This window comes from Rattus norvegicus, chromosome 18 (genome assembly GCF_021556685.1).
Source record: "Rattus norvegicus strain SHRSP/BbbUtx chromosome 18, alternate assembly SHRSP_T2T, whole genome shotgun sequence".
Classification (NCBI taxonomy): domain Eukaryota; kingdom Metazoa; phylum Chordata; class Mammalia; order Rodentia; family Muridae; genus Rattus; species Rattus norvegicus.
The window spans coordinates 41367686-41380482 of NC_141551.1; the positions used below are offsets into that span (position 1 = coordinate 41367686).

The window sequence follows — 12797 nt, forward strand, 5'->3', positions numbered from 1 at the left end:
ATTAGCACTGAACAATGAACACGCAGGACAAGTACACTTGTGGGAAATAATTGAAAAGAAACTTGAATCTGGGCAAGGTAGTGCAGATTTCATCCAGTACTCGAGAGGCAGAGGCAAGGCATTGTTGTGAGTTCAAGGTCAGCTTGATCTCCATAATGAGCTCCAAGCAGCCTACATTTAAAAACAAAATCAAAATACTGTGTCAAAAAAAATTAAAAAAACAAGAGAGAGAGAGAAAGAGAGAGAGAGAGAGAGAGAGAGAGAGAGAGAGAGAGAGAGAGAAAGACAGGAAGGAAAGAAGGAAGAAAGGAAGGAAGAAGAGGAACTTGAAGATGGCGTGCTGTCACTTTAAGAGTTATCTCCTTATCCTGAAAGGAGGACTATTAGGAGTGTGGGAGTGAGAGGGGCGAATAGGAACTGGAAAGAGCAGAGGTGAATATGACCCAAGAACATTATGTTCATGAAAGGAAATGTTTTAATGAAATCCTCTACTTCCTGTAATTACTATGTGCGGATAAAAATCATCTGTGCGGGTTGGGGATGTAGTTTGATCAGTAGGTGTGCTTTCCCAGCATGCACAAAATACTGTCTAAACCAGGGAGGTGGCATATTGCTATAAACCCTGCCCTAGGAAGGTGGAGGCAGGAGGATCGCAGATAACCTCCTACCTTAAGTCTTACTCGATTCATTGTAATGTCCATCCCTGTGCACTGTACAAGACTTCCTTGGAGGTAAATCATTTTCCCTCCCTTCCCAAGGGCAAGCTTCAAAAGGAGCACGGGTGGTCTTTGCATCATATGTCAGCCCTGCTCTCCATTTGTTCATTCAGTTCCAGCCCCAGGCTCTTGGGGTTCAAGGGAGTTGGGGGAAATGAGTGCAGGAATTTCTTCTTTTGCTGCTCTCATTCTGAAGGACCTTGCACTCCCCAGCATGGCAGATGTTGAAAACTGATTCCCTCCTAGGAATTCAGCTGAGTTCTTTAGAAGTTCCCCTGATGCTGTTCCTACTGCAAATGCCCCTGGAGAAACAAGTCCTCCAACAGTCCCTTCGCCTGTTGCATATTTTGATCTGCCTCGTTGCCTTTTGGTATCTGATAGCTCTCCCATCTCAGAGACTCAGCCAGAGTTTCCATGTAGTGGCCTAAAACATTCGCCATTGCATTCATCCTGTGTACTCACACAGTATCATTTTAGTGGATGTGCGTACAAATGTGTACTTCTTTCCAGCAAACAAAGCAATAGGCATCTTAGGATTGGTTTCTGGACTGACCGTGGACACAGAAAATGCTGTAGCATTTGCAAAAAACTTTTGTAGATTGTAAACTTCAAGTCACTTCCAGATTATATAGCAAGCTATGTAAACAGTTGCTGGTACTGTGTTGTTCTGGGAATAATTGTGAGGTGAAACCCTGTGCATAGTCTTTAAGGATTTAAATACATTTTTCAAGTATTTTCCATCTGGTTCACTAAATATACATGTATGGTATGATACCTATAGATACAGTTGGCTGATTATACATGATAAATTCTGCCCGGCTTTTGCTATAAAACTAAAAGCGTTGTTATTACTGCTTGCTTGAAAATCTATTTGAAAATCAATTGCAGTCTCTATCCACAGACATGAATTCGCTTTTTTTCTACTTATCCCATGTTTTCCAATAAATATGTAGCTGCAATTCTGTTTGTTCCAGTCCTATAATTGAAATCAATTCTGTGTTTCCCCACTGTCGGGAATTTTTCATATGCGTTTACCTTGGCATACATTTTTCTACATAAAAATGAAGAACGGAGCAAAAATATAACTTTCCAATTTCTGGTTAGTATCATTCATGCATTTGATGGACATATTGGAGAATCATTAGATTCGCTCATTTTGAAATAATAGAATATTAACTTTTAAACATCCTAATCCCTTTCCCTAGCTTTCTGATGCCACCTTTAAGATCACAACAAACATTTCCACAGCAACTGCATCCCTATGACTATGGCTAGGACTCCCAGCCTGTAAAAGCTTTTAGCTCTAAGTGCCTGCCTCATCTTACCTATGCCTGTTTCAGTGTGCTCACCCTGTATCCCAGCATTCATCCATACAATTAATACTTTTCTTGAACACTTCCTGTGGGCCAGACATTGGTTTGGTGCTAGAAACCCAGATATGGAGCACTCAGATAAAAGGAGCTGCCTCTCTGTTGGGTGTCCATCAAGTACAGCCAAGAGAGAGAAAGCAGAGGGGATAAGGCCGTAGAGTGAGAGTTGTGAGGTGAAAGAGAATTCTGGGAAATTCTGACTGCCAAAGTAATATCTGCATGAAGAAAGAAAGGAAGTAGAATGGGTCTGAAAACTTCATGACAAATTGGTAATTATTAATTTGTCAATTGTTTATAAGTAAAAGGAACTTCACATAAATTTTGGACTTCACTCAACAAATCCAAAGCTCTGGTGAAACAAGGCCATGCTCTATGTGACAGCAATTAGATGAAGCAGAAAGGGACTGATTACTTTAAAAAGCCAACACCTTAATATTGGACAAAGAGGCTCCAGATTTCCAAGTCTTTCTATCACCTGTCTCACTCGATTACATCACCTGCTTGTCCCTTGCAGACCAGAGAGTTTATAACTTTGACTAAAACCTGAAGGGACGACATCTCTCAAAGGCTGCTAAGCTCCTTCCACAAAGTGCCTGGGTTTGAGGTCCTTGTAGTACAGCAAAACTGACCCACCCTGCAGAGGAATTGTTGCCCTCTGCAGAAGAATTGTTGCCCTGGTGAGCCCCAAGACTGGATCCTGGACTTCAGATGAATGGCATTTGTTCAGTTACTGGAAGCCTGGGGTTACAAATGCCAGTGGACTACTCTGATTGACGTTATCAGAACTGTGTTAAGAACCTGCCATCCTAGTCTACACACATTATAACTTTCAAACACACCAACAGAAATATGTTAATTAATAAACAAGTCACATTTTCTGTCTGAACAGAATCTCAATACAACAAGTTAGTGCAGGCATTGAAGTCCATTAACCTGTCAGCACACAAGAAGGTCAGGAATGTTCCACCTGAGTGAGAAGCCACAGCATTCACAGACACTCCCCTGAGGAAGATCATGTGCGGAAGAGAACTCTAGCACAGAGCCCTGTCAGGTGTAGGCACCATTCCCAACACCAGAAGCATCAGATGTGGATTGCTGTAGCAATGACTTCATGCTTCCTACACCAGGTAGCCTTTTGTTTCTGTTTTGTTTCTTTTGTTTTTGCTTTGTTGTCTAAGCCTTAAACTGGAGCCCAACAGGTGAGGAATTTAGATTTCACAACCCCACTGTCATTGCATCTAACCAGTTTGTTATAAAATAGAAATAGCTGAGAGCAGCGTGACTTTGAAGCATACATGGCACACATGCTTGTGGGTCAGACTATAAGGCTCTGGGTAGGTCTCAATCCATTGCATTCGCACCAGATTGGAAACCCTTAAGCCCAGAGGAGTCTCTGTTGTATTTCACAATCAGCTAAAGAAAAACAAAGGGGAGGGGAGGGAATTTCAGCCCTAGCTCCAAGTGGGTATTAGAAAAGTGAACTTTCACGCTAGTAAAACTGAAAACCACAGGCGAACAGTTCAGAGCATTTTAAAAAGAAGTTAGTGGACAGCCACTGAATCAGTCACCTTAGTTGACTGCTAAACTCATGGAAGTGGAAGAAAACTCATTGAAGGGACCATAAATAATTGTCAAATAGAAGTGTCTCAGCCTCCAAGGCCCCCTCTCTGCTGCTGTTCTCCATCTCTGTGTGGCACATTGTAATCTCTACCATGTAACTCGGAGTTCCCAGTGACTGCCTTCTCTTTCATGTGCATGCAAATATGGACCAATGCAGAGATACACAAAATCTTTTTATCTATTTTATTTACTTTTTAAGAATTCTGGCTCAAGAAACTGGAATCAACCTAGATGTCCTTCAACTGACGAATGGATAAAGAAAAATGTGGTATATCTGCATTCATCTATATTCAACTATGAAAAACACCGGCACCACGAATTTTGTAGGCAAATGTATGGATCTTAAGAATATCACACTGAGTGAGGTAACCCAGTCTCAAAGGAACATGCATGGTATGTACTCACTTATAAGTGGACATTAGCCATAAAATAAGAATGCCCATGCTACACTCTACAGACCCAAGGAGGCTGTTAAGGGAAGGAGGGCACAAGCAAGGATGATTGAGCCTCACTTGGAAGGGGGGAATAAAATAGTCATAAGAAACAGATGGAGGGAGGGAACTGGGTGGAAGAGGAGATGGGGGAATAAGGGGGCTCTGGGTCAAGTGTGGGGAGGGATGGGGGGATGTCCTGATGGCCACAATAATGAATGGAAATGTACAACTGAGAAGAGAAGGGGCGTAGGGGGCACCTCGAGGAAGAAGACCTAGAATAGGGGAGGCACCCAAGAATCAATGGAGGTGTCCTATCTGTAACACACAACATTGGGGATGTGGAGCCTGAGACCAGGCAGGAATCTTGGTAGAGGGATAGGGATACCCACCAACAAGACTTGACTCAAAACTTGTCCTGTATACAAGAAATGCAGGGTAAGGGGAAAAGGTCAAGTAACATATAAAGGTAGACCTATCAGAATCACAGTAGACTTCTCACCAGAGACTATGAAAGCCAGAAGATCCTGGACAATGGTCATACAGACCCTAAGAGAACACAAATACCAGCCCAGGTTACTGTATCCTGCAAAACTCTCAATTAACATAGATGGAGAAACCAAGATATTCCATGACAAAACCAAATTTACACAATATCTTTCTACAAATCCAGCACTACAAAGGATAATAAATGGTAAAGCCCAACATAAAGAGGCAAGCTATACCCTAGAAAAAGCAAGAATCAATCATCTTGGCAACAAAACAAAGAGAAGAAAAGCACACAAATGTAACCTCACATCCAAATATGAATATAAGAGGAAGCAATAATCACTATTCCTTAATATCTCTCAACATCAATGGTCTCAACTCCCCAATAAAAAGACATAGATTAACAAACTGGATACGCAATGAGGACCCTGCATTCTGCTGCCTACAGGAAACACACCTCAGAGACAAAGACAGACACTACCTCAGAGTGAAAGGCTGGAAAACAACTTTCTAAGCAAATGGTCGGAAGAAGCAAGCTGGAGTAGCCATTCTAATATCTAAAAAAATCGATTTTTCAACTAAAAGTCATCAAAAAAGATAAGGAAGGACACTTTGTATTCATCAAAGGAAAAATCCACCAAGATGAACTCTCAATCCTAAAAACCTATGCTCCAAATACAAGGGCACCTACATACATAAAAGAAACCTTACTATAAAGCTCAAAACACACATTGCAGCTCACACAATAATAGTAGGAGATTTCAACACCCCACTCTCATCAATGGACAGGTCATGGAAACAGAACTTAAACAGAGACGTAGACAGACTAAGAGAAGTCATGAACCAAATGGACTTAACAGATATTTATAGAACATTCTATCCTAAAGCAAAAGGATATACATTCTTCTCAGCACCTCAAGGTACTTTCTCCAAAATTGACCATATAATTGGTCATAAAACAGGTCTCAACAGATACAGAAAGATAGAAATAATCCCATGTGTCCTATCAGACCACCATGGGCTAAAGCTGGTCTTCAATAACAATAAGGGAAGAATGCCCACATATATATGGAAGTTGAACAATACTCTACTCAATGATAACCTGGTCAAGGAAGAAATAAAGAAAGAAATTAAAGACTTCTTAGAATTTAATGAAAATGAAGGTACAATATACCCAAACTTATGGGACACAATGAAAGCTGTGCTAAGAGGAAAACTCATAGCTCTGAGTGCCTGCAGAAAGAAACAGGAGAGAGCATATGTCAGTAGCTTGACACCACACCTAAAAGCTCTAGAACAAAAAGAAGCAAATACACCCAGGAGGAATAGAAGGCAGGAAATAATCAAACTCAGAGCTGAAATCAACCAAGTAGAAACAAAAAGGACCATAGAAAGAATCAACAGAACCAAAAGTTGGTTCTTTGAGAAAATCAACAAGATAGATAAACCCTTAGCCAGACTAACGAGAGGACACAGAGAGTCTGTCCAAATTAACAAAATCAGAAATGAAAAGGGAGACATAACTACAGAATCAGAGGAAATTCAAAAATCATCAGATCCTTCTACAAAAGCCTATATTCAACAAAACTTGAAAACCTGCAGGAAATGGACAATTTCCTAAACAGATACCAGGTACCGAAGTTAAATCAGGAACAGATAAACCAGTTAAACAACCCCATAACTCATAATGAAATAGAAGTAGTCATTAAAGGTCTCCCAACCAAAAAGAGCCCAGGTCCAGACGGGTTCAGTGCAGAATTCTATCAGACCTTCATAGAACACCTCATACCAATACTATCCAAACTATTCCACAAAATTGAAACAGATAGAGCACTACCGAATTTCTTCTATGAAGCCACAATTACTCTTATACCTAAACCACACAAAGACAACAAAGAAAGAGAACTTCAGACCAATTTCCCTTATGAATATCGATGCAAAAATACTCAATAAAATTCTGGCAAACCTAATCCAAGAGCACATCAAAACAATCATCCACCATGATCAAGTAGGCTTCATCCCAGGCATGCAGGGATAGTTTAATATACTGAAAACCATCAACGTCATCCATTATATAAACAAACTGAAAGATAAAAACCACATGATCATTTCATTAGATGCTGAGAAAGCATTTGACAAAATTCAACACCCCTTCATGATAAAAGTCCTGGAAAGAATAGGAATTCAAGGCCCATACCTAAACATAGTAAAAGCCATATACAGTAAACCAGTTGCTAACATTAAACTAAATGGAGAGAAACTTGAAGCAATCCCACTAAAATCAGGGACTAGACAAGGCTGCCCACTCTCTCCCTACTTATTCACTCTAGTTCTTGAAGTTCTAGCCAGAGTAATCAGACAACAAAAGGAGATCAAATGGATACAGATCGGAAAAGAAGAAGTCAAAATATCACTATTTGCAGATGATATGATAGTATATTTAAGTGATCCCAAAAGTTCCACCAGAGAACTACTAAAGCTGATAAACAACTTCAGCAAAGTGGCTGGGTATAAAATTAACTCAAATAAATCAGTTGCCTTCCTCTACACAAAAGAGAAACAAGCCGAGAAAGAAATTAGGGAAACGACACCCTTCATAATAGACCCAAATAATATAAAGTACCTCGGTGTGACTTTAACCAAGCAAGTAAAAGATCTGTACAATAAGAACTTCAAGACACTGAGGAAAGAAATTGAAGAAGACCTCAGAAGATGGAAAGATCTCCCATGCTCATGGATTGGCAGGATTAATATTGTAAAAATGGCCATTTTACCAAAAGCAATCTACAGATTCAATGCAATCCCCATCAAAATACCAATCCAATTCTTCAAAGAGTTAGACAGAACAATTTGCAAATTCATCTGGAATAACAAAAAACCCAGGATAGCTAAAGCTATCCTCAACAATAAGAGGACTTCAGGGGGAATCACTATCCCTGAACTCAAGCAGTATTACAGAGCAATAGTGATAAAAACTGCATGGTATTGGTACAGAGACAGACAGATAGACCAATGGAATAGAATTGAAGACCCAGAAATGAACCCACACACCTATGGTCACTTGATTTTTGACAAAGGAGCCAAAACCATCCAATGGAAAAAAGATAGCATTTTCAGCAAATGGTGCTGGTTCAACTGGAGGGCAACATGTAGAAGAATGCAGATCGATCCATGCTTATCACCCTGTACAAAGCTTAAGTCCAAGTGGATCAAGGACCTCCACATCAAACCAGACACACTCAAACTAATAGAAGAAAAACTAGGGAAGCATCTCGAACACAAGGGCACTGGAGAAAATTTCCTGAACAAAACACCAATGGCTTATGCTCTAATATCAAGAATCGACAAATGGGATCTCATAAAACTGCAAAGCGTCTGTAAGGCAAAGGACACTGTGGTTAAAACAAAACGGCAACCAACAGATTGGGAAAAGATCTTTACCTATCCTACAACAGATAGAAGGCTTATATCCAAAATATACAAAGAACTCAAGAAGTTAGACCGCAGGGACACAAATAACCCTATTAAAAAATGGGGTTCAGAGCTAAACAAAGAATTCACAGCTGAGGAATGCTGAATGACTGAGAAACACCTAAAGAAATGTTCAACATCTTTAGTCATAAGGGAAATGCAAATCAAAACAACCCTGAGATTTCACCTCACACCAGTGAGAATGGTTAAGATCAAAAACTCAGGTGACAGCAAATGCTGGCGAGAATGTGGAGAAAGAGGAACACTCCTCCATTGTTGGTGGGATTGCAGACTGGTAACAACCATTCTGGAAATCAGTCTGGAGGTTCCTCAGAAAATTGGACATTGAACTACCTGAGGACCCAGCTATACCTCTCTTGGGCATATACCCAAAAGATGCCCCAACATATAACAAAGACACGTGCTCCACTATGTTCATAGCAGCCTTATTTATAAGAGCCAGAAGCAGGAAAGAACCCAGATGCCCTTCATCAGAGGAATGAATACAGAAAATGTGGTATATCTACACAATGGAATATTACTCAGCTATCAAAAACAATGACTTTATGAAATTCATAGGCAAATGGATGAAACTAGAAAATATCATCCTGAGTGAGGCAACCCAATCACAGATAAATACACTTGGTATGCACTCATTAATAATTGGCTATTAGGCCAAATGCTTGAATTGATGTAGATGCACAGAACACACGAAACTCAAGTCGGATAATCAAAATGTGAATGCTTCACTCCTTCTTTAAAAGGGGAACAAGAATACCCTTGGCAGGGAATAGGGAGGCAAAGATTAAAACAGAGGCAGAAGGAACACCCATTCAGAGCCTGCCCCACATGTGGCCCATACATATACAGCCACCCAATTAGACAAGATGGATGAAGCAAAGAAGTGCAGGCTGACAGGAACCAGATGTAGATCTCTCCTGATAGACACAGCCAGAATACAGCAAATACATAGGCGAATGCCAGCAGCAAACTACTGAACTGAGACCAGGACCCCCGTTGAAGGAATCAGAGAAAGGACTGGAAGAGCTTGAAGGGGTTCGAGACCCCATATGTAAACAATGCCAAGCAACCAGAGCTTCCAGGGACTAAGCCACTACCTAAAGACTATACATGGACTGACCCTGGGCTCCAACCTCATAGATAGCAATGAATAATCTAGTAAGATCACCAGTGGAAGGGGAAGCCCTTGGTCCTGCTAAGACTGAACCCCCAGTGAATGTGATTGTTGGGGGGAGGGTGGCAATGGGGGGAGAATGGGGAGGGGAAGCTGATATAGAAGGGAAGAGGGAGGGGTTAGGGGAATGTTGGCCTGGAAATCGGAAAGGGGAAAAACAATCAAAATGTAAATAAGAAATACTCAAGTTAATAAAGATGGGGAAAAAAAAAGAAATGTAGGCATTGGGGATGGAGCAGAGACTGAGGGAGTGGTCAACCAATAACCAGCCCAACTTGAGACCATGGGATGCCATGGGTAAGCACCAATCCCTGACCCTATTAATGATGCTCTGTTTTGCTGGCAGACAGGAGTTCAGCATGGCTGTCTTCTAAGCGGCTCCACCAACCAACTGATTCACACTACAGACACCCACAGCACACAGTGGCTAGAGCTTAGGGACTCTCATGGGAGAATAGGAAGAAGGAATGCAGGCCCCTAAAGAGATAAGAACTCCATAGGAAGACCAACAGGATCAGTTAACCCGAACCCTTGAGTCTCTCATTGAACCACCAAGCAAAAAACATATATGGGGTTGATCTAGGCCTCCTGCACATATGTAGCATATGAACGACTTAGTCTTCATGTGAGTCCCGAACAACTGGAGCACAGGCTATCCCAAAAGCTGTTGCTAGTTGGTGGGATATGATCTTCTAGCTGGGCTGACAACTTGTCTGGTCCCAATGGGAATGGAAGTGCCCAGCTCTAGGGCTTTACATCTCCTCGGAGGAGATTTTTCAAATGGTGTTCAATGGTAATCGAAAGACAATGGATGATCTTGAGTAGTTTATTTAAGTATAATTAAATCCATCACGATTTGGTGAAAATCTTTCCCAGTGATAATTATCTCAATTCCGTGTGTACAATAAAGCTTAAGACGTGACTACACTCATTCTTTATAAAGTACATGTGACCCCCCCCCTACTATAAAGATAGAATCTATAGATTGACCACACGTGATGCCTTCCATAAAGATGGGGTCTACAGATAGGGTGTGGGGGAAGATCCGTATGGTCTTGGCCATCCAGAGAACACAAAGGTCACCAGGCTATTAAACAATCCACTCCCAGACTTCTGAACAGAAAACAGGTTATACATCTCTCCCTTCAAAGGGAAAACCCCGTGTGTTTAAGAGTCCCCTAGTGCTTATCTGTGAACACCAGGACCTCTGTGCTTCCCACATATAAACCTCTAACAACCTAGAAAACCAATGCTGACAAGACGGCTCAGGAGTTAACAGCATTTTCTGTTCTTGCAGAGTTCAAGTCTTGGAACCCACATTGGCTGGCTCACAACCACCTGTAACTCTGAAGAGATATTGGAAAACAAATATACAATCACAAAACTTAAGGCTGGGATCCTCACAATACCTTACTTGAAAAAATACTGGAAAGTTACAGTAAGCTAAACAGCCTGGTACTGGCACAAAAAACAAAAAACAAAAAACAAATAAACAAACAAAAACCAAACAGATACACAAATCAATGGAATAGAACTGAGAACCAGAAGGAATATATATTTATGCACCCAACTGATTTTGTTTGTCACATGCATACATTTATTTGCTTGTTTGTTTGCATGCCTCTGCATGTGCTTATGTCATGTGCAAACGTGCATAGCTTGGTCCCTAGTTGTTGACATTTTCAGAGGGAGGCTTAGAAGATGTGGCCTTTTTGGAGAAGTATGTCACAGGAGGTGAGCTTTGAGAGTTTAAAACCTCTCATCGGTTTCCATTCACTCTGTCTCATGCTTGCAGTTCAAGCTATGAACCCTCAGCTTCCTGCTCCTGCCTTGATGCTTCACACCACCATCGTGGATTCACCCCTCTCAGACCATGAGCCCAAATAAACCCTTCCTTCTCCAAGTTGCCTTGCTCATGGTGCTTTATCATGGCAATAGAAAAGTAACTGATGCAATAGAGAGCACTCTTCTTACACAGATACACTATTTGATGCTTTGAATAATAATTTTTAAAAATTATGGGCTGGAGATATGGCTCAGTGGTTAAGAGCACTGGCTGTTCTTCCAGAGAACCCCGAGTTCAATTCCCAGTGACCCCATGTTGGTTCACAGTCACCTGTAATAGGATCTGACGCCTTCTGTCATGCAGGTGTACTTTCAGATACAGCACTCATATGCATAAATGAATATTTAGAAATGATATGCACACAAAGAAGTATAACTTGGATCTTAAATGTTCACAATGGCCCATGTCCTAAAAGCTTTATCTTTGCATGTGTGCATGTGTGCACATGTGTGTAAACACACAAGTGTGTGCATGTATGTGTGTAATTTTACCTGGATATTGGAAAGGAAGCTATTGTTCAGCAACTGGCAGTGGTTAGGTATGGCTGTGTACAACTGTAACTTCAACATTCAGGAGGCAGGGGGAGGAGGATCTTGAGTTTGAAGCCAGCCTGGGCTACATGGCAAGACTATGTCACCCAACAAAGAAGTAAATAACACAAAGTTCACAGTGGCTATTTCTCCATGGGGAAAGATCAACTGATTTTAATATTTTTTATTTATTTCTGAAGTTTTTGGATGTTTATGAACATGCATGGCAAGTATAAGAGAAATAATTAAATATTCCAATTTTAAAGAATTGAGAATGACATAGTACTGACAAAAACAAACAATATGTCTCTCTGTCCATAAATGGAACCCTTGGAACTCACACGGAATTGTCTGAGGCATCTGCAGGATGTGTGTGTATCCTGACACCAATCTCCTGACTGCTGTGTAGGCTTTCATTTCCTGCCTTGCTATGGTGTCCCTACAAGTCCAACAAGGAATACTTTCCTCAGACGCCCAAGCACTTACCCATACTACTGCTGGTGGGTGCCCTCCTGTGTCTCAGACAAGGGACTAGAGGTTCCGTGGGCTAATGGATTCTGTTATGACCTATAATGGCCTCCTGTAATCAAGTTTCCTCTGTGCAGCTAGCTTCCCTGAAGGAAGGACACTACTACCTTCCAGAGCCAGTAGTGACCTCTTTTCCCCTTTCTCTGCCTTTGATAGAAAGAAAAGATAAACAGGGATTAATTTCCCTAACCAACCTTCCTTCTTAGGTCAGAAACAAAGAACCCTTGTATAATTGCTTTCTTGGAAATCTCACTGTCAGACCCTGTCAGGGGGCTGCCGAGAGAGGGAGGGAGGGAGGGAGGGAGGGAGGGAGGGAAGAAGAAGAAGAAGAAGAAGAAGGAGGAGGAGGAGGAGGAGGAGGAGGAGGAGGAGGAGGAGGAGGAGGAGGAGAGAGAGAGAGAGAGAGAGAGAGCGCACAGCAGGACTCTACCCTGGCATCACTATGATTAGTGGCTTAGATCTGGCAGAAATATCCCCAAAGAACCTTATGGCAGCTGCCTCACCAATTTAAGTCTATCAGTGGCAATAGGGACACACCTTCCCTTCACCCTTAGTACCTGACCTTGTTAGGGAAGAATTTGCCCCTTTCAACGAGTCCTCC

General features: G+C 41.5%; 1 long non-coding RNA gene across 2 annotated transcripts in view; it reads left to right on the forward strand.

Annotated features, from left to right (window-relative positions):
• LOC147999773 (uncharacterized) overlaps window positions 1-11195 on the forward strand; it is a 31960-nt gene extending 20765 nt beyond the window's left edge. For both annotated transcript variants that reach the window (XR_015642535.1, XR_015642534.1), the window contains 2 exons: window positions 3906-4099; window positions 10590-11195. This is a non-coding gene — a long non-coding RNA (uncharacterized LOC147999773). The remainder of the gene's footprint in view (window positions 1-3905; window positions 4100-10589) is intronic.
• The last annotated feature ends 1602 nt before the right edge of the window (window positions 11196-12797 follow it).